At 43.8% G+C, this 21,309-nt stretch overlaps 1 protein-coding gene across 5 annotated transcripts in view; it reads left to right on the top strand.

Annotated features, from left to right (window-relative positions):
* Positions 1-21,309, top strand: part of APBB2 (amyloid beta precursor protein binding family B member 2) — a 319,944-nt gene that overhangs the window by 84,619 nt on the left and 214,016 nt on the right. For 4 of the 5 annotated variants that reach the window (XM_073342186.2, XM_073342194.2, XM_073342189.2 and 1 more), the window contains exon 2: positions 1,582-1,700. The exons of the other annotated variant lie outside the window; for it this stretch is intronic. The gene's annotated coding sequence lies outside the window, so the exon portion shown is untranslated. The remainder of the gene's footprint in view (positions 1-1,581; positions 1,701-21,309) is intronic. 5 annotated transcript variants of the gene reach the window in all.

The following is a 21,309-nucleotide window of genomic DNA, read 5'->3' on the forward strand; positions in this document are numbered from 1 at the left end:
TAGCCACGCTTTTTCCTAAAATACTTAATTAGTTTTAGGAAAAACAAATAAATATGTGCATATACATGTCCAAGTTATTGTAATTTATTTATTACTAGCTAGTAAGTCTGTTTGTGAAAAGTGATATTAACAACGTACAAGTATCACTTTTCACAGCAAACTTACTCAGCCCTGCCAAGCCTGGAGACAATTAAGCCCTGGATGGGAGGGTCGGGGAGGCAATGGGGGTGCGTGGATGGGGGACCAGTGGGGGCAACGGGGGCCTGGAGCCTGAAGCCACACGACCAAAGCCTGCTGCCCCGCCACCCCGGGGCTGAAGCCCAAACCCTGAACCCTCCCTGCCCCGAGGAAGGTGGGGAACTCACCAGCTGTCTGCTCCTCCAGCGTTGTGCCCCAGGTGTTGCAAGAAGGAGGCAGGGACCAACTCCTGCTAGCAGCCCCAGCAATCAATGCCAGAGTGGTGCATGCAGGAGCACCAGCGAGGGGGAAGGGCCGCTACTTTTCCCCCCTTCCATCACAGCCCAGGAGGCTGTGGCCACAAGAAAAGCCCCTGATGGTCGCATACACCACAGTGGCTGCACTTGAGAAATGCCTAGTATTTGTGGTAGAAAGAATCCTTGTTCCTGCAACTGTATTAGATAATCAAGATTCCAATATATTTTCAGTACTCAAAAGCCTCACCCTTTATCATTTATCTAGAGTTGGAGAGACAATACTGTTGGAATCTGGACTGATATACAGTGTACAGATTGCAAGATTACTGTTTCCAAATACTCCTTTTCCAAAAATAGACTAGTTGCTTGATTCCTTTAAGAACCAAACCAAAAACACTTCTAATGTTATGTTATAATAAACCTGTGTTAGTGACTGTCTTTTTCAGAGTCTGGTATTCATCAGTGTTAATTTTTAAAGGCACACATTTTATTTTCATACTGACTCTTAATATTGGGGAAGGGAATTTGTTAATTTTATTTTTAAAAATATGGAGTATTGGAAAGAATACTGGCATCTGTAAAGTGGTGTGGAGATGGAGATAATTTAAAAGGTCATTTGTCCATTTGAGTTTACAACTACTATACCTTATGTGCCTTAGATTAGATCATTGTGTCTCATACAAGCTTATGTTCAAATAAATTTGTTAGTCTCTAAGGTGCCACAAGTACTCCTTTTCTTTATACCAACCTATGATTTCTCCTGCAGGAGACATAGTACTAACGACATGTACAAATTGAGGACCCTTCTTTCTGAGTTAGTATATGATTATAGATCCAGGGCTCTCTTTACCTCCATTCTTCCCCCATTCATCCAAGGAAGTGCATTTTTAATGTGGACACTTTCCAAGGGGACCTATGAGTAATTGCTGTAGTGGATCTCAGACAACTTACTGCATTGCTTTCTAAGTCCAGCGGAAGCCACTGGTTTGAGCTGCCCTGCCAACAGTTGTGTTGCTGTAACAACTCTCATCTTCAGGAGTTTAGCTGTTTTTACTTACTTGTCCTCAGCTCACTGTTTAGAAGAGCTTTTGGATACCTTCAGGCTTGTATGTGACATACTTCTGTTTCCCTCCCTCCCCCCCCCCAGCATTTATAGGTTAATTTCTTCAGCGTGTGTCCTCAGAGGGTGAGTGCTGCTGGTGTTAGTGGCAAGGGCTGAAGAAACCTGCCATTCTATACAAGCTTTCCACCAAAGAACTGGGGAGAGTAAGTAATTTTTTTTGTTTTACTTTCTGCACTCATATTGTCTCAGCTTTCAGGCATTCAGGAGTATGTTTCTTCCTCATTGAGAGGGAAGTGAGTGGTGACTGACCCAGGATACAGTCTTTTTATACACAATATGCATGTACTTTCTGTGTAATGCTTTTGAGTGAAGACAAATGAAAGTGACAAAACTCACACAGATGAGACAGCCCTTTCAAAGCCCGAGTAAAACCAGCTGTGGGTATACGGGCTTGTCTACACTCACAGATTGTGACATTTTAACTATACTGGTATGGTTAAAGCATTACAAGCTCCTAGTGTGATATAAGAGTTCTTATAAGAGATATAATATACCAGTACAGTTTATTCCCCTTCTCATGCAGGAATATCTATACTGGTGAAAAGGCATCTTTATACCGATATAATAGCATCCACGCTAGGGGATGGACTGGGTTAACTATTGTGGTTTTAAAAAAAAAATTACATCCCTAACTGACATAGATATCCTTGTACAAAATTTATCCGTAGACTTAGCTTACGTTCCCAGTCAGATTGTGGTTTCTATCTTTGGCCTTGTCTGAACTGGGAAGATGAGTGACTGTTTAAAACCTATTGGTTAACAGAAGTTAGTTAACATTTTAAAACACTACTTAGCACCTACTAAGAAAGAGAGACTGTGATGTTTAAAAATGGTTTAGTTGGTCAGGATTGGGTAGATCTTAGTACTGACCACAATCAGCTAACATTTTTTAACACTGTCTAGGTCTATATAGAAGCTAAGTGGCAGTTAAAAATTACATATTTACATCACCACTCATTTTCCCAATCTAGAAGTGCTTTCTCTGCTTTAAGTCCCTCCCAAACACATGAAGGGCTTGTGCAATAGTTATGCCACTGTAGCACTGTAGTCTGTACACTTCCTACGTTGACAGAAGGGCTTTTTCTGTCACTGTAATTAATCCACCTCTCTGAGCAACAGAAACTAGATCAACAGAAGAATTCTTTCATCAACCTAGCTACGTCTACACTGGGGGTTAGGTTGATCTAACTACAGTGTTGGGAGCAAAATTTTTCATAGCCCAGAGTGACATAGTTAGGTGGATCCAGTTTTGAAGTGTGGACCATGCCATAAATCTTCGCAGGAGAGCTTGTGCCTGGGCTACTGATCAACACCTCTGGCCAGATTCAATGTCACTCAGTCTCCTGGTGCTTTGTGCCAGACCTGACAGCACAGAGAATGGTGCCTGCTCACCTCCTTTGTGCGCCCCTGGTTTTGGAGCTACTGAGGCAGCGTTAGCCTGTGATGCGAATCAGGGCCGTTTCTCTCCAGCCAGTTGACAGCTATCTCATAACAAAAGTCAGGAAGACTATTTGTACATACTCATCCCAAGTCTTTTCATAGGTTTAAGTGTGAGGCAAAGTCTAAACCAATTCACTTTCATGTGCAATATCATACTAAATGCTTTGAAGACCTCTGGAAGAACTATAAATAGTTTTCTGGACTGTAACATCATAATACTGTGCATCTTGAGCATTTATGGTACCTACAATTATACAAACAAAAATATAATACACAGAAAACAAAAACACGGGTCTGAATTGTATTGACACACTTCTACTGTTGTTCACTGTTCAGGTACCTGAAACTCCATTTTTTCCTTAAGAAAAGTAAACAAAAAAACCCTCCTTAAAATGTCATTAAATATTAATGTATGCAGTGTTGTTGTAGCTGTGTTGGTCCCAGGATATTAGAGAGACAAGATGGGTGAGGTAATATCTTTTATTGGACCAACATGTGTTGGTAAGAGAGACAACCTTTCAAGCTTACACAGAGCTCTTCTTAAAGACTTAGGAAACATCCATTTGCACACTTACATATTATGTAACTTTACACATGTATGTTACTTATGTGAATAAGTATTCACAGGATCATTGGCTGAGTGTTCATTTGTAGTGACTTCTGCCATATCTATGTTCTGGTCATTAACTGGGTGTGTGGGTATCAACTTAGTGGTCCATTTTCTTAACAAAAGTTGCTTTGTACTAGATGGAAATAAGAATTGTCCTCTTTTAAAATGGTGTATTTCAGCTATAAACAAAATGTAGTTTTCTCTTTTTCTGTTGTGTTTTTGTTGCAGTCTTAGCTCTGGTCTACACTACGAACTTACGTCGATACAACTGTGTCGCTCAGGGACGTGAATTTTTCCCACCCCTGAGTGACATGGTTTTATCAACCTAACTGCCTGTGTAGACCTATGCTGATGGGAGAAGCTTTCCTGTTGGTGTAGTTAACATCTAAGCACTATAGTAGTGCAGCTGCACCGTAAGTGTAGACAAGCCCTAATTGTAGCTGGAATCTTATTTTTCATTTTAATCCAGTTATACTCTAATGTAACCATATTTAGTGGAAGATTTTTCAAATATCCTTGATTAGCTTTATATTTATCATCAGTTTGGTTGCACATATAACTATTTGTATTAAATTAATTTCATGCTATTTCAGTAATTTGCTTTAATTAAAAAATGCACTCATGAAATAATTGAAAGAGGGAGAGGCAAAGAGTAGCGGGACTACTTTTTTGCACTGTAATATAAAATACTTGCAATAAGTTAAAAGTCCTACACTAAAATTCTTTGTCTGTATCATAATTACATTGTGTAATGGACAAGTTTAAATATTCTAGGGCTATAACAGGGTTGTCTTGGTCCTTGTAGGGGCAGGGCCAGCCAACTTTGTTCCAAATGAAGCCTCTTTTATGAGGGGTAGTTCCTGGAAGGATCACCAGAGGTGTTGGGATTTTTGGAGGGGGGGGGTGGGGAGTAGGACAGGTGACTGAATCATGTGACTACCTGCTGAGATTATATAAAAGAACGGTGTTAGCTCAGAGTGGAAAGCAGAGTGAAAAAATAAGGTTCACAGCCTGGTGCTTTGTAAGGGTTTCAGGACCAAGCCCAAGCTATGGACCTGCAATCCTTACTCTGGAAAAACTCCTTGAAACCCATAAGCACTAACCATGGCTCTGCATATTTTTGTAAGGGTTGCAGGGGCTCTTGCAAGCTTAGGTCTTTTTCTTGTCTTCCAGTGCCATGGTGAGCTCCTAAACTGTCCAAGTCACTATATTCATGGGATAGGAACTAACCCTATTCAGTTCCTTATGTTTTGAATGGCTTCAAGGAAACAAGCTAATAGCTCAGGACAGTGAAGACCGTTAAGCCAGTTTACCTTCCTCTTAGCTCTTTAAAGGGTAAAGGTCACTGAGGCAGAGGGAGATCAAAAATTTCAAGGCATTATCTGCCTTAACTCTGAGTTCTTTGAGTGTATGTCAGTATGGATCCCACTGTAGGTGTGCTTGTCCCTAATGTGTGTGAGATCAGAGTCTAATGAATAGCAATAACCGATGAGCTGTGCATGCTCCCATATGAGGGCCCAAAGAATATGGCAGCTGCGCTACCCCTGTAGCAGGATGGTGAGACTCTCCTGTAGAGTCCCCCTTGTATACTTACCCTGTACAGGGTGCCTTAACAGGCAAACTATAAACCTATGGCTTCAAGGTCTGCAATGGGCTAATTTAATTACAAGATGGACTCACCCTCTTCTGTTTGGGAGAGAGTCATTTTGACAGGGTTCTGGGCAGGAACTCCTGAGCCAGCCCTCTCTCACGCCAGCTCCAATTAAGGGAGGTAGATTGGAGCTGGCTAGAGAAACCTGCACCATTGGCAAATGGGAAACAGCTGCCAGCCTAATTAGCCTGGGGCTACATACAGGCCCAGGGGAAGAAAGGAATAGGGTGGGAGCCAGAGAGTGGAAGGAGAGTGGTAACTCTTCCCTCCTGGGTGCAGAAGCTGAGAAGTCCTTAAGGCTGAAAACCCAAGCTGTAGGTGGTGGGAGTGCATGCTGTAAATAAACCACACTGGTGATTGGTAAGCTCCAGGGTCTGCGTGATTTGTGAACGCAGCAGAAGCAGGAGCAAGGGGGTCTTGCTACACTCTGCTACAGTCATATACTGGATAAATGCTCAATGTGACAGTTGTTTTCTTCAAGTCAGAGGATGAGTGGCTGAAGGTGTACTTGCTGGAACAGTCTATGGAGATCTCTTTGTATGAGGAGGAGACAGGTACCAGAAATCATCAAGTACAATCCAGCTTCCTTGAACGCCCCCTAGCAGACAGACATCACCTAAAACCAATGTGGAGAAGACAGCACCAAGAAAATACCAGTTTCCAATGTTGACACTGCCAGCACTGAAGCTGACATCATCAGCAACGGAGCCAACACTGACGCCTCTGGTACCAAGGCTTGGCACTGAGAGTCCTCCCTGATCAAAAGTGAAGTGACTTCAGATGGAGCTCAGTATCTTCCCACAAGGAAAGAATACATCAGGCCTCTTGAGGAGATAATCACTAAGCCCCAGACATCATAGAGAGCTAATAATAAGGGACTGCCTATCTCCCTGACAGAGAGAGAGAGATTCTCTGGCACTGATGAAACAACCTTCTATATTGTTGCCTTCAGCGGAATCACTGAGGCTACTGAACATGCCCCTGGAAGAATTGGAAATGACCTCCAGTACCAAGGGACTTACCAGTACTGATGCAGATGCCAGTGCCCAGAGGTTTGTATACGTTGGCCCCTCCCCTCAAGGTGATGTACTTCTCTCTGTCACTGAGGCACACATTCCCATCTTCTTCGAGCAGAGAACCCCCTCCGCTGAGGTCTGTGGGCAAGATAATAGAAAAACCAGGTGATATACAGAGCTCAGCTGCTCTCACTTCATCAGGAATGGCACTGGTCTGTCCAATATCAGACAGGCCAGTCATATCCCTATGGCATGTTACAGTGGGCTTGCCAGGGTCTGTATACAAATGCTTCTAAGAGCTGATCTCCATCCCAGTCTAGGAAGAGAAAGATCACAGTCCCCTGTGGCATCCCTGGCCAAACCACCCTCACCAGTTATGGAGGAGTACTAAGGGGAGCCAGAGGCCAGAGCAGCAACAACATTGTACCTTACCACCTAAGAACCTTTCAGTTTGCCACTAACAAAGTGGTGTCCTTGACGTGGGTACTAACATCAAGTGACTTAGTCATTTCAAAAACTACTTATGAGAATTGCAGAGACTCTAGAAATACACATTAGTCATACAAAAAAAATCTCATAAATTGTTCACTGTATTGACAACTTCGGGCCTGGCCTGGATCACCCTCCCAATAAACAGAGGACTGCTTGATCCCACTAAAGCCCTGTGGCAAACACCTGCCACGGTACCACTCACCACAAAAAAAAGTGGACAAACATTATCGAGATTCTCAAAAAGGGTTTGAGTACTTTTGTGCCCATCCCAATCCAGCCTCCTTGATCATCTCAGCCAGGCGGGCAAATGCACATACAACTGAAACATCCCAAATGACAAGGACCCATAGCAGCTCGACCTATTTTGTGGGTTATCCTGTTCCTTTGCCTCCCTTCAATTATGGGTGGCAAACTACCAGGCTCTTCTGGCTGTATATAATTTTTTGACCTGGCCACAGGGTGCACCACTCACCTCTGGTCTTATGCCTCCTCCTGGTCACTCTGGGAATTAGCTCTTGAGGTCAATGCCCAGTTCACAGTTTGCATGCCATGATTCTGTGTCTCCCTCTGGTCTGCAGCCCCTCTCTGAGCCCCAGGAACTTCAGTGTCCTCTTTGTGACTCAGCCTTTCGGCTAGGTAATTCAGTGTTTCCCCCTTCTGATAACAAAGTCCCTTCACCTTGGCAGTCTTCCTTTTCACTGCCCCATGGCGCCACTCCCTCAGTGGCCGTCAGGGGAACCTGGACTGACCCTCTATCCAGGTTCCAGTCCAGGGACCCTCACCTCAGCAGTTTTGGGTTCCTCTACCAGCCTTCAGTGCTCCTTCCCTGGACTGCTTTCTGCCACATGTGGTTCCCATTCTGCTTGTACCAGCTCCAAATCCTCTTCCCAGGGAGAGTCTGCTGCCTGCCTTCCTGTAGCCTTTCCTAGCAGTCCTTGTCTATTGCCAGCTACCTGGCTTTATACAGGCCCCACCTGTTCCTGCACAGCTGCTCTCAGTTAGTTCCATGCTCCCTGGCTGCTCCTTCAGCTGCAGCCTATGGAGTTAATCGACCTGCCTGGCCAGCTTAAACCCTTCCAGTGCTGTGCAGGGTTGCCACCCTGTCACAGATGTGGAACTGAGTGACATCTTTTCTATCAAAGCTTCTGTCTGAGAACATGCTAGAGCTCAAAGAAATAATGAAAGAGGGCCAGTTAGTGATCAAGATGGCCCTAAAGGCATCAGTGGATGCTTTAGATTCCACGGCCAGATCTATGGCCATGATGCACAATGTGTCATGGCTTCAAGTATTGGGCATTCCCAGGGAAGTGAAGGCCGCAATCGAAGACCTGCCCCTTTAAGGCATGGAACTCTCCACTAAACAGACAGGCAATGCCCTACACTCTTTAAAGCACAGTGAAGCCACTTTGTGTTCCCTGGGAAATCTGTGTCCCGGCTTTGTACTACAAGCTATACCATCAACAACCTCTGACGAGACAGGAGGAATCCGTTTTAGCACACCAGACAAGCTGATTATCAGGTTTGGAAGAAACCCAGTTACAACAGAGGTTGCCTCTCTTCCTCCTCCTTGATGATGCACCCTGCTCGCGCAGGTCGCCAGCAAATTTGATGGGCTCGTCAGGAGTCACAACAGAGCTGTTCAGAGAGCACGACCTTTGGAAGCTACCTCGCACCATTCCACTGGGTGTGGTCTGCCACGCTATTGGATGCTAGCGATCATCACCCTGGCTATCCCATCCAGTTTCACTCCTTACCCCCTGCCCACCCTCTTTCCTCATCCCTCTTCAGGGACCTTTCTCTTGACAAAGGTGTCCTTGTTGCTGCTTTTAGGAGCCATAGAGGAGGTGCTGCCAGAATTCAGGGGCAGAGGCTTTCCTACTCTGGGTATTGCCATGTTCTGAAGAAAAAAGGTTTTTTTTGGACATTTCGGGACCCCTGCTGTATTACCTTAACAGACCTGAGCTTTTTAGGCTGTCTCCCGTAAGTTCCCTGTAAACACAGCCTATTTAGCACCATGCAGGAGCTCAAGGAACCCGGCCGGGGGGAGGGGTGCCCCTCCCCTAGCCCCCAACCTGCTGCGGCCGGATGGGGTAGCCCAGACCTGCCACGGCCAGGGCTCCCCTACTCTGGGCCAAACCCGGCTGAGGCAGCCTGGCCCTGGCCCTGGCCTGAACCTGGGCGGCCCGGCCTGCCCCCAGCTGCAGCCAGGGTGGTGCGACCCAGCCATGGCCGGACCTGCCAGAAGTTGGTCCAATGAAAGATATTACCTCACCCACTTTGTCCAGCTAAAATTGATTATTCTGTGTTATGTAAAAATGCAAATTCCATCTTCATCTTAAAGACCTTCTAGTGAAATTATCTGCTTCATGATGGAGGCAGTGTGGTTTAATGGATAGGGCACTGCACTAGAAGTCAGGAGACCTGGGGTCTATTCCCAGTTGTGTTACCTTGGGCAAGTCATTTCACCTCTGTTCCTCATTCCCATTGTGTGTTTAGGTTTCAGAGTAACAGCCGTGTTAGTCTGTATTCGCAAAAAGAAAAGGAGTACTTGTGGCACCTTAGAGACTAACCAATTTATTTGAGCATAAGCTTTCGTGAGCTACAGCTCACTTCATCGGATGCATACTCTGGAAAGTGTAGAAGATCTTTTTACATACACACAAAGCATGAAAAAATACCTCCTCCCACCCCACCCTCCTGCTGGTAATAGTTTATCTAAAGTGATCACTCTCCTTACAATGTGTATGATGATCAAGTTGGGCCATTTCCAGCACAAATCCAGGTTTTCTCACCCCTCCACCCCCCACACAAACCCGCTCTCCTGCTGGTAACAGCTTATCAGAGTTGTCACTTCGGATGGGCTATCACCAGCAGGAGAGTGAATTTGTGTGGGGGGGTGGAGGGTGAGAAAACCTGGATTTGTGCTGGAAATGGCCCACCTGATGATCACTTTAGATAAGCTATTACCAGCAGGACAGTGGGGTGGGAGGAGGTATTGTTTCATATTCTCTGTGTATATATAAAGTCTGCTGCAGTTTCCACGATATGCATCTGATGAAGTGAGCTGTAGCTCACAAAAGCTTATGCTCTAATAAATTGGTTAGTCTCTAAGGTGCCACAAGTACTCCTTTTCTTTTTGTGAATACAGACTAACACGGCTGTTACTCTGAAGCTTATCTAAAGTGACCACTCACCTTACAATGTGTATGATAATCAAGGTGGACCATTTCCAGCACAAATCCAAGGTTTAACAAGAACGTCTGGGGGGGGGGTAGGAAAAAAACAAGGGGAAATAGGTTACCTTGCATAATGACTTAGCCACTCCCAGTCTCTATTCAAGCCTAAGTTAATTGTATCCCATTTGCAAATGAATTCCAATTCAACAGTCTCTCGCTGGAGTCTGGTTTTGAAGTTTTTTTGTTGTAATATCGCAACTTTCATGTCTGTAATCACGTGACCAGAGAGATTGAAGTGTTCTCCGACTGGTTTATGAATGTTATAATTCTTGACATCTGATTTGTGTCCATTTATTCTTTTACGTAGAGACTGTCCAGTTTGAGCAATGTACATGGCAGGGGGGCATTGCTGGCACATGATGGCATATATCACATTGGTGGATGTGCAGGTGAACGAGCCTCTGATAGTGTGGCTGATGTTATTAGGCCCTATGATGGTGTCCCCTGAATAGATATGTGGGCACAGTTGGCAACGGGCTTTGTTGCAAGGATAGGTTCCTGGGTTAGTGGTTCTGTTGTGTGGTGTGTGGTTGCTGGTGTATTTGCTTCAGGTTGGGGGGCTGTCTGCAGGCAAGGACTGGCCTGTCTCCCAAGATTTGTGAGAGTGCTGGGTCATCCTTCAGGATAGGTTGTAGATCCTTAATAATGCGTTGGAGGGGTTTTAGTTGGGGGCTGAAGGTGACGGCTAGTGGCGTTCTGTTATTTTCTTTGTTAGGCCTGTCCTGTAGTAGGTGACTTCTGGGAACTCTTCTGGCTCTATCAATCTGTTTCTTCACTTCCGCAGGTGGGTCTTGTAGTTGTAAGAATGCTTGATAGAGATCTTGTAGGTGTTTGTCTCTGTCTGAGGGGTTGGAGGAAATGCGGTTGTATCGCAGAGCTTGGCTGTAGACGATGGATCGTGTGGTGTGGTCAGGGTGAAAGCTGGAGGCATGTAGGTAGGAATAGCGGTCAGCAGGTTTTTGGTATAGGGTGGTGTTTATGTGACCATCGTTTATTAGCACTGTAGTAGATCCAGGAAGTGGATCTCTTGTGTGGACTGGACCAGGCTGAGGTTGATGGTGGGATGGAAAACTTCAAATCCAGACTCCAGGGAGAAACTGTTAAATTGGAATTCATTTGCAAATTGGATACAATTAACTTAGACTTGAATAGAGACTGGGAGTGGCTAAGTCATTATGGAAGGTAACCCATTTCCCCTTGTTTTTTCCTCCCCTCCCCCCGACGTTCTTGTTAAACCCTGGATTTGTGCTGGAAATGGCCCACCTTGATTATCATACACATTGTAAGGTGAGTGGTCACTCCAGATAAGCTGTTACGAGCAGGAGAGTGGGTTTGGGTGTGTGTGTGTGGGGTGTGTGTGTGAGAAAACCTGGATTTGTGCTGGAAATGGCCCAACTTGATTATCATACACATTGTAAGGAGAGTGATCACTTTAGATAAGCTATTACCAGCAGGAGAGTGGGGTGGGAGGAGGTATTTTTTCATGCTTTGTGTGTATATAAAAAGATCTTCTACACTTTCCACAGTATGCATCCGATGAAGTGAGTTGTAGCTCACGAAAGCTTATGCTCAAATAAATTGGTTAGTCTCTAAGGTGCCACAAGTACTCCTTTTCTTATTGTGTGTTTAGTTAGTAAGCTTTTCGCAGGGCTGTCAGTGCATACAGTGCTTAGCAAAACGGAGCCCCACCTTGGTTGTGGCTTCTGCAGTACAAATAGTAATGCTAAAATGCATGTGTTACAGATTTTTTGTTTATAGGCTTTGGAGTGTTATCTTAATTTGTATGGCTGTTGTATATATTTCTCCATATCAAGCTTGTTTAAGGTTAGTCTCTACTGATAGAAATATTAAGGCATGACTGGCTTCCACAGTGAGTTCTGCTGATATTTTTCCTGATTATCGTGCTTTAGATATGTTTTAATCTCAGTGTTGTTGTTTGTATTCAGTTTATTACAGTTGACGTTTTTGCTTTATCTTTGTTAAGCTGAGTACACAGAACTTCAGAAAAACAGCCCTAAAACCGTGAATTGCTTTCGGCTTACACTGCATTTTTTTTCTCCACAGAGCGTTCATAAAAAGGTACTCGAATTTTTCTGATTTTGTGTCCAATGTAAGCATTAATATTTCTTGGAATGTAGCTGGTTTCTAACTGTAAATATTTTGTTAGTGAGTGGGGTATAATTTATTTTGCTAGGCAAGTTGCAGTCCAGTGTAACCAGGAGACCTTAAAAAGGATGTAAAGCTTTGCATAGTTTCCTATTTTTACAAAAAAGAAATTTAGAGCTTTACTTTATTGTGGGAGAAGCTTTTAAAAAGCTGTACAATTGCTTAGAGCAGCATTTTACTTGAAATCTTGCAAGATAAAGTACTCAACCATTTATAAATACTGTCTCATATACTAATATAATGGATACTTGGTAGGAAGTGAGAGTCAGAGCTTTGTTTTCCCATAAGGAAATTTCATTTCCTACACTATAAAATGTCAGAGTTACTGTTGTGAATAACCTTGTAGTTGTGCTATAATAGCACAATGGGATGATGAGTGTTTTCTATTTTTAGTTGAGTGTCAGGAAATTGGGAGGACAATCCTCTATTTTCTCTGCAACCAGTTAGCTGAATATCTTTATCTTGAGGGCCAGGAACTGAACATATTTCCTTGCAAGCATCAGGTAACTAGTGTCTCATCTTGAACTAGCATTAGAAGAGCAATGAACATACCTAATTTCCACATAGGAAACCCAGGAAAACTGTTCTGGGGAAATGCAAACCATTACCAGTTCTAGTGTTTATTCATCAACAGGAATCAGGACTGCAGTGCTTCAGTTTTACCAGACTTCCCCTGTTTAATTTTGTGTTTTTGTAAAACACTTCATTTTTTTTTCTCCTTTTCATTCTGTTTTTTTTGTAGAAGAATCAAATATTGTCCTACTAGTCCTAAGAGAGTGGGTCGCAGTATGCATCCGATGAAGTGAGCTGTAGCTCACAGAAGCTTATGCTCAAATAAATTGGTTAGTCTCTAAGGTGCCACAAGTACTCCTTTTCTTTTTGTGAATACAGACTAACACGGCTGTTACTCTGAAACCTGTCAGTATGCAGGGAGCTCCCTTGTGGGGACATTACTGTCCCTCCCATGTGTGGGCAGGGAATGGGTAGGCAGCAGCATAGCCTTGATTCTGCCCCACATGTGCCAGCTAGTGCTGCTGTTCTGGCACAGAGAGAAAGATAACTGATATTGGTTTAATCCAGTAGTAGATTGTTCCCCTCCCAAAATTAGAGGGGAAATCAGGGAAGGAATAGTGACATTTGGTATCTGAATCCTCTCCCATTCCTGCTCCTGTTACTTGCTATCGCTTGATCCAGGCAGATGTAAACTGAAAATCTAGTCTTTAGTGTTTTAAAGAGTCATACTTTACTTTCAAGAGTTTTAAACAGTTCTTCAATGATTGATTATTCTTGTTTGGCAGTTTTGTTTTGATGGTATAATTTCATTTCAGAACATTATAGTCTACATCAAATTAGTACTTTTTCTGTTAATAAGATGAGGTTAGGAAACTGTTCATAGAGATAGTGATTAATTGATCACTGAGTATTTTGGAATCTCCTCACTGGTAGCTGTCTTGGCTGAGAAAGAATTAGTTACCCAGTGTAGCAATGAGTGAGGTGTAGTTTTACAGTAGACTTCGTGCGTTCCAGTTCACTAACTGTTTGGCTCAGGGGTGGGCAAACTTTTTGGCCCGAGGGCCACATCAGGGTTGTGAAACTGTATGGAGGCCCCAGTAGGGAAGGCTGTGCCTCCCCAAACAGCCTGACCTCCATCCCCATCCACTTCCTGCACCCTGACTGCCCCATCAGAACCCCCAACCCATCCAGCCCCCTCCCCCCGCTTCTTGTCTCCTGACCACCCCCCCCGGGACCCCACCCCCTATCCAACCCCCCACCTGCTCCCAATCCCCTGATTGCTGCGACCCCTATCCAACCCCCCCTGTCCCCTGACTGCCCCCGGGACCCCCAGCCCCTTATCCAGCCCCACCGCTCCCTTACCATGCTGGCTGCCGCTCAGAGCAGCAGGAGTTCACAGCCCCGCCTCCTGGCCAGAGCCAGCCATGCCGCTGCGCTGCCCAGCAGGAGTGGTGGGCCAGAGCGCTGGTGGCACAGCGAGCTGAGGCTGCGGGGGAGGGGTTACAGCTGGGGAGGGGGCCCCGGGTAACCTCCCCGGTCCGGAGCTCAGGGGCCAGGCAGGACGGTCCTGCAGGCCGTAATTTCCCCACCTCTGGTTTAGCTTGATGATGTAAGGTTGATTTTCTTGTGATTGGTCTAATGACTAGAGTAGGATATTGGAAGTCAGGACTCTCGAGTTACCTACACTGATTCCTTTGTATGCCATTAGGGAAGTCAGGTTCTGAGATCTTGACACCTCTGAAGATGAGGTCACTAGTCTCTGACTCAGTTCCTCACCTGTAAAATGGGGCAATTCTTACCTATACCTTACATAAAAATGTGATGCCTTTGAGACTGAAGTCCTCTATCCACAAAACAAAATAAGTAGATCTAAAACTGCCCCATAATCCCCATCAATGTTCTTCATCCATGCCCTAGAGGGACCACTGCTGTGGCTAACAGGACAGTTCACTTTCCTTGTGTGTATACCTGTCCATTAGGAACTGAACTGAAACCATCAACTCATTTCATAAAGCCTACTGAAAACTGATGGTTGCTATCAGCTTGGGCTGTATTTGAACCAGTGCAGTGACACAGTTTAAAATGATCCTTGTGTTAAGGAATTAGTTGGTAGTACAATATGGAGGAGTTTGTATCTAGATCACTGGTACACATTCGTCTCCCATTACTAGTTAGCATAGGATCTCTGCTAAGGGCTCTGCTGTGTGAAATCTGTTTCTAGTGAACCTGCATCAGAACCTTCTTTGGCATACTAGGAAAAGGGGCTGAAATCTCACGGGCACATCTGTTGAGCGGTGGTTTCTGGCAGACCTGGTGGAGGTACATTAATGTTGTAGGGAAGCTTGTTCTGGAGTTGTCTGTTGCTGTTCCTTTTCCGTAGATAAGCAAAAGGCTTCCATTTCTGTCAACAGAAGTTTTTGATCAACATACACACAAGAAAAGAGTTCATTCTCCGAAATAAAGGCTCTGCTGTTGCATCAGATTCTCTATCTTTATTTGGTGCTGGCAGTTATTATTTGTGAATGGAAAATGTTATCTATAGAATCAACAGCAATTCTCTAGAGCTTGAGTTGCTTCCTATAAAAGCAGCACACAATAAACTGTGAAGGAAGGAAATCAAGCCCTAGGGAAACTCTCTCATAAGATGGCTATGCTACTGAAAGATGAGAGGCTCTTCAGCTGCATCTGCACTTGCAAACTTGGTAGCCATCATTCACCTATGGTGCAGTTTTGCAAGTGGTAATATCAGTGGAAGCTGTGGTGTTAGGGCAGTGTAAGATGTGGCTCAGCCATTTTTACTACCTGGTATATTATCCTTGCAAACATAGAGGAAATACCCATACCTCATGCAGGGGAAAAACTGAAAAGGGAATTTTAAAAACAAGGTAAAAGTCACTGTGGAGTAGTTGTTTAAGTTTTAGTTTACTTTCACTGAATGCAGCTTCTTTCTTTCTCAGGCTTAATGCAGAATGGAACTATTGTGGGAAATAAGTTTGTTTTCATTCAGTTAAACAGGATCTTTTAGAAATATTGAGTGTTGGATATTTAACATCAGTGTTTGTTTTAATGAAGAACATTTTTCTTTAGAAATAGATGCTGATGTTAATTGCTACAACACTAGCGCTTTCTGAAAGATGTTGTTTCTTAAGAGTGTGAAAATATTGACCTTTCCCTAATGGCTCTCTTCTACATTAAATCCAAAAAAGGTGGCATCTGAGTTCTTTAAGTGTAAACTACATGCCAAATACCACACCCTGCCAGATGACTTGCTTTTGTTTTTCACTGAGATGGTGGATATCTTTGTTGTTGCACAATGAATCATTCTTTCAAATAATTCACGTTTCATATCCTATATGTTATATCACTTGTTGATGTAGTATGGAGTGTGGTCAGAAGGAAGTGTGTTTTAATTACTGTTTTGATTTTACGACCTTTTTTTAAGATTTTTTGATTAAATGATTTTAGAACATTAAGTGCATCACTGCAGTGTTCCTATTTTTTGCCAGTGATTTCAATGGACGTCCGTCAATGTAAAACTAGAGTAACACAGTGGCAAATCAAGCCCATAGAGTATACCAACAGGTTTCAGAGTAGCAGCCGTGTTAGTCTGTATCCGCAAAAAGAAAAGGAGGACTTGTGGCACCTTAGAGACTAACAAATTTATTTGAGCATAAGCTTTAGTGAGCTACAGCTCACTTCATCGGATGCACTGATGAAGTGAGCTGTAGCTCACGAAACCTTATTCTCAAATAAATTTGTTAGTCTCTAAGGTGCCACAAGTCTTCCTTTTCTTTTTATAGAGTATACTGAACTCCTTAAAGAATAACCTAAGATTCATCTTAATACATCACTTGTATATTGTAATAAGGTTTAACCAAGTATTGCAATAAGTTTACTAGTCCAGTTGGGTGTCTAAAACTGCTACTTTGTACATTTAATTATGAATATTCAGTAGTCCAACTATAGATATTCAGTAGTCCATTTTTACCGTATTTCTGGGTGACATCGATATATTCTTTGTACAGTTTTAATACAGGTGTGTCTGGTTCTTATTGGACTACTGTGTCTTGATTAAAATTAACAAAATGTGAGAGGAGAATAAAATTGGTAATAGTTGGTGTAATGCTGGAGAAATTACTTTTTTTCTGTCTTTTTTTTTTTTTTAATTTTTAAAGCACTTCAGCTCTTACTGAGGTAGTGTGATGGGGTGTATAAATCCCACACAGGCCAACAAAAGGTGGGAGCCTGAGGATCCAATTAGCCTTGGAGGGCATATTGGGTTCAAGTCAGTGTCAGTCTCGGCTGAGGAGGGGCTGGGTGATTGCTCCATAAAGGAGTGAGTTAAGAGCAGTAGGGAGAGGAGATCCAGTGGTAAGGAGGACCTGTGTCCTCTCCTGAGGGGAAGGGTCCTGGGGAGGGGCAGAGTGGAAATCCTTTCCTGGGTGGAGAGGCTGAAGAAGGACCAGAAATAGGGGGAAGAGATGAACAAAGGTGTAAGGAGCCAGGTTTAGCTTCTGTGATGGGCCTCAAAGAGGGAGGTCAGGACTCGAGGAAAATAACTCTGCAGTTTGATGTTCTGACAATAGGACAGAGGACAAAGGGGAACTGGAAGAGAGACTGAAATCTTAAATCTGTTGGTGTGGGATGGAATTAATCATTGTTTTGTTTGACATCACTCGGTGGAGAGAGTGGAACTGAAGAAAGTTCCCAGGTGGGGCAGAAGACATTGTGGTTTGTTACCTGTGTTTGAATACTGGTAAAGTATATAATTTAGGACATTAAGGACCTTGATGTCCCAGAAGGTGTGGGACCTGGCCGTAGGGTCAAGTGCCCCACAACATGGGATGGATGACAGTGTCACTAGGGTGCGCTCTGGGATGTTGAGCTGCAATAAAGCAATGAGGAGACACTCCAGGACAGTGAGGTCCATCACCAGTGGTATGGGTGCACTTCATGTACAGTGGCTTAGTGCATAAAGTGGCAGTGAGAGATTGATGTGTGCTCTGGCATTTGTGTGTAAATTCAGCAAAAGTTGGAAGCATAATTTAGGTTTGTTTTGTCTGTCTTACATATTTATATAGTCCTCATTACTGACGTACCTGAGCATCTCATGATCTTTAATGTATTTATCATCACAACACACACCTATGAGGTAGGGAAGTACTGTTATCCCAGTCTTAAAGATGGTAAACTGAGGCACGGTGGGCCAGATTTTTACAAGTATTAGATACCTAAAGATGTAGCTAGATGCCTAAGGGGGTTTCAAATGCATTCCCATTGAACTCAAGGGGAATTAGGTCCCTAGGTGCTTCTGAAAATCCTACTAGATACCTATCTGCATCTTTAGGCACCCAATACCTTTAAAAATATGATCCACTGAAACTATGTGATTTCCTAGAGGTCACACAGGAGGTCTGTGGCTGAGCAGGGAATTGACCCAAGGTTTCCCAAGTACTAGATTAAGACCCTTGCCATTGGCCCATACCTCCACTTTTCCAGGCTAGACTGTACTTTCAAAAAATGAGTGGAATGCTGCATGCTCCTAGAGCAGCTTGTATGGACCAGCTCATAGCAACATAATCCTTTGAGAGACACGCATCTGTCAGTTGATGTAACTGGGACAGATGCAAAGGAAATTTCATTTTGAAAAAGGTGGGAACGTAAGAATTGATACCCTGTATCATACCAATGGTCTATCTAATGTCCATCAGTGGCTGATATTAGCTGCTTCAGAGGAAGATGCAAGGAACATTTCTTCCTGATCTCCATTAGTTAGAGGATGACTTATATCCTGAAGCAAGAGGGTTTTTATACCTTTCTAAACTGATGGATATTTTTTAATCCTTATATTTGAACTCTGGATGATCTTGTTGTCTGTATAAACGTTCACTCCTTTTTTTGAATCCTGCTAAGATCTTCATCTCAATGTTAACGTGGCAATGAGTTCCTTAGTCTAACCATTCCTCGTGGGGAAAAAATCCCAGTTTCAATTTTAAATTTGTCACTTTTTCAGTCTCATTCTATGTTACCTTGTTGTTGTTTTATGGGAAAGAGTGCTTAGATGTTCTCCATCTACTGTCTCAGTAACCTTCATTACATAGTGCACTTTCATCATGTTCCCTCTTATTCTCTAAGGTAAACATTCTTCTCTCTCTCTCCTCTTATCAAAGTTTTTCCATGCCTCTAAAGCATTCTCATTGCCTATCTCCAAACTCCCCCAGTCTCTGCTATGTCTTTTTTGAGATGGGTCAGATGGATCTGTGACTTTTCTCAACCACCTAAACTTAGACCAAAAATGAGAATCCTTGATGCATATCTGAGATTCAAGCTAAATAAATAAATAAAGTGTGTGTGCACGCACACATACACACACTTTAATACCACTCTGTGGCCTTTCATTGCCACAAATAAAGCTGCTATTAGAAATTTGATTACAGCAGCATTCCTTCTGCTAAAAGTTATGGTGTATAACGGATCTCAAACTCAAATCGCCACAAGGGCCACATGAGGAATAGTACATTGGCTCGAGGGCTGCATCACTGACACCTTTTCATATAAAGGTATAAAAGCCACTACGCTGCCCCCATCCCCACTCCACCCCTTCCATGAGGCCCCGCTCCTGCGTGCCTCTTCCCACCCGTTCCCCACCCACATTCCAAATCTTTTCCGAAACCAACTCTGCCCCCTTCCTGCCCCTATTCCAACCCCTTCCCCAAATCTCTGCCTCCTCCCCTGAGCATGCTGCTCACTGCTCCTCCTCCCCCCCGTCCTGGAAAGCGCTAAGTGTCACCAAACAGCTGTTTGGCGGCGGAAAGCACCTGGAGGTAGGCAGAGGGGCAGGGACGCAGTGCACTGGAGGGGGAGGGGGAGCGGCGGGTGAGGGCAGCTTGGCAGCCACAGGAAATAACTTGGGTGGGGACAGGGAGTTTGGTGGGCCACAGCAAATATGAGGCCCATGGGCCATGTGTTTGAGACCACTGGTGTATAACTTAACCAGTTAGGTATCAGAGGGGTAGCTATGTTAGTCTGGATCTGTAAAAGCTGCAGAGTCCTGTGGCACCTTATAGACTAACAGATGTATTGGAGCATAAGCTTTCGTGGGTGAATACCCACTTGTCGGCATACCCACTCGGTTGGCATCCGACGAAGTGGGTATTCACCCACAAAAGCTTATGCTTCAATACGTCTGTTAGTTTATAAGGTGCCACAGGACTCTTTGCCACTTAACCAGTTAGTTAATTCATAATGTAGTTGCAGAACCCTTGGCTCCAACTCATTCTTGATTGACATATATCTTGAGAAGCATAAATAAATCCTCATTCAGAATTGCTACTGTTGCCTTTGAATCAGAAGAGTACATTTCACCAATCCTAGATTAGTGTTGTTGAGATACAGAACACATGCTTACAGCTCGAAACTTTCTTTTATCCTTCTTTTCAAGAAGAGCAGTACTTCATGATGAGATGTCACTGTTTACTTTAACATGCTGTTAAACCATGTATACGAAGGTCTATCAACTGTATGCCTCAGAGTAAATATACAATGTTGGTCTACCTAATATCTTACACAAAAAGATCCAGATGATGATTTGTAATTGAAGATTATCTATAGTAATGTGAATGAGAAAGCAGGATGAGCATGATTGGCATACTTATTGGAAGGGTGGTCCTGTGGGTGAAGCAGAGGAGTGGAAGTTCAGAGTTCAGGGTATATATTCCTGGCTCTACCACAAACTTCCTGTGTTACTTTGTACAAGTCATTAAACCTTTCTATGCTTCCTTTTCCTGATCCATAAAATAAGGATAACAGCACTGACCTCACATCGTTATTATGAGGCTTTATTATTGGCCAATTCATTCCTGATTTACTAGTGATACACTGGTATAACTGCATTGAAATCAGTAGAGTTGCATTCTGCCAAGCCAGAAGAAAGACAGGAGGCAATGGATGTGGATTATTTAGGCCACAACTTCATTCACTTAATTCACCAAACTTTATTCAGAAGTACCTGATGATAAATTATACAGTGCAAGTCATCATCATTTCCTCAGTCTTTTCCACACAATCCCCAACCTGGTCCCAAGCATCCTGCTGCCAGGATGTCCCTCATATGAGGAAGAATGGGTCTATGAAAAGTCAGGTGTCCGCTCCCTCCTGTTCCAGACATAGGAGCCCTGAACCCCATTTCCTCAGCTCCCTTAAGGGGAGGGGATTGAAAAAAATAGAGGGTTCAGCTCCCCACTGTAGCAGATAAGGGAACCCCAAAGCCCCCCCCCCAGACCCCAGCGCACACTTAAACAGTGCTTTCCTTCAAATCCTTTTCCAATCCATTTTATCCTATAACCGTGTCCCTTCTGAGTTCCTGCACTGGTCATCAATCATGACTTTTATCTACTAAGTTGCAACATTATGATTCCTCCCCTCCTCCCTGCCTGTGCCCCACTGGGTCCTAGAACTGCTGTAGGGAAAGTGGAAAAACTGACACCCCCCGCCCCCCTCGGCCTATCTGGCAATGGAGGACAAATTCTTTCCCAGCCATGCCCATCAAGAAAAATTTGAGGTCCACTACATCATATTAGCTGGGGCCCCTCCCATTTCACCCCAGTTACAGACATTTAGGGGCTTTCA

The sequence above is a fragment of the Lepidochelys kempii genome, chromosome 4 (assembly GCF_965140285.1).
Source record: "Lepidochelys kempii isolate rLepKem1 chromosome 4, rLepKem1.hap1, whole genome shotgun sequence".
NCBI lineage: Eukaryota > Metazoa > Chordata > Testudines > Cheloniidae > Lepidochelys > Lepidochelys kempii.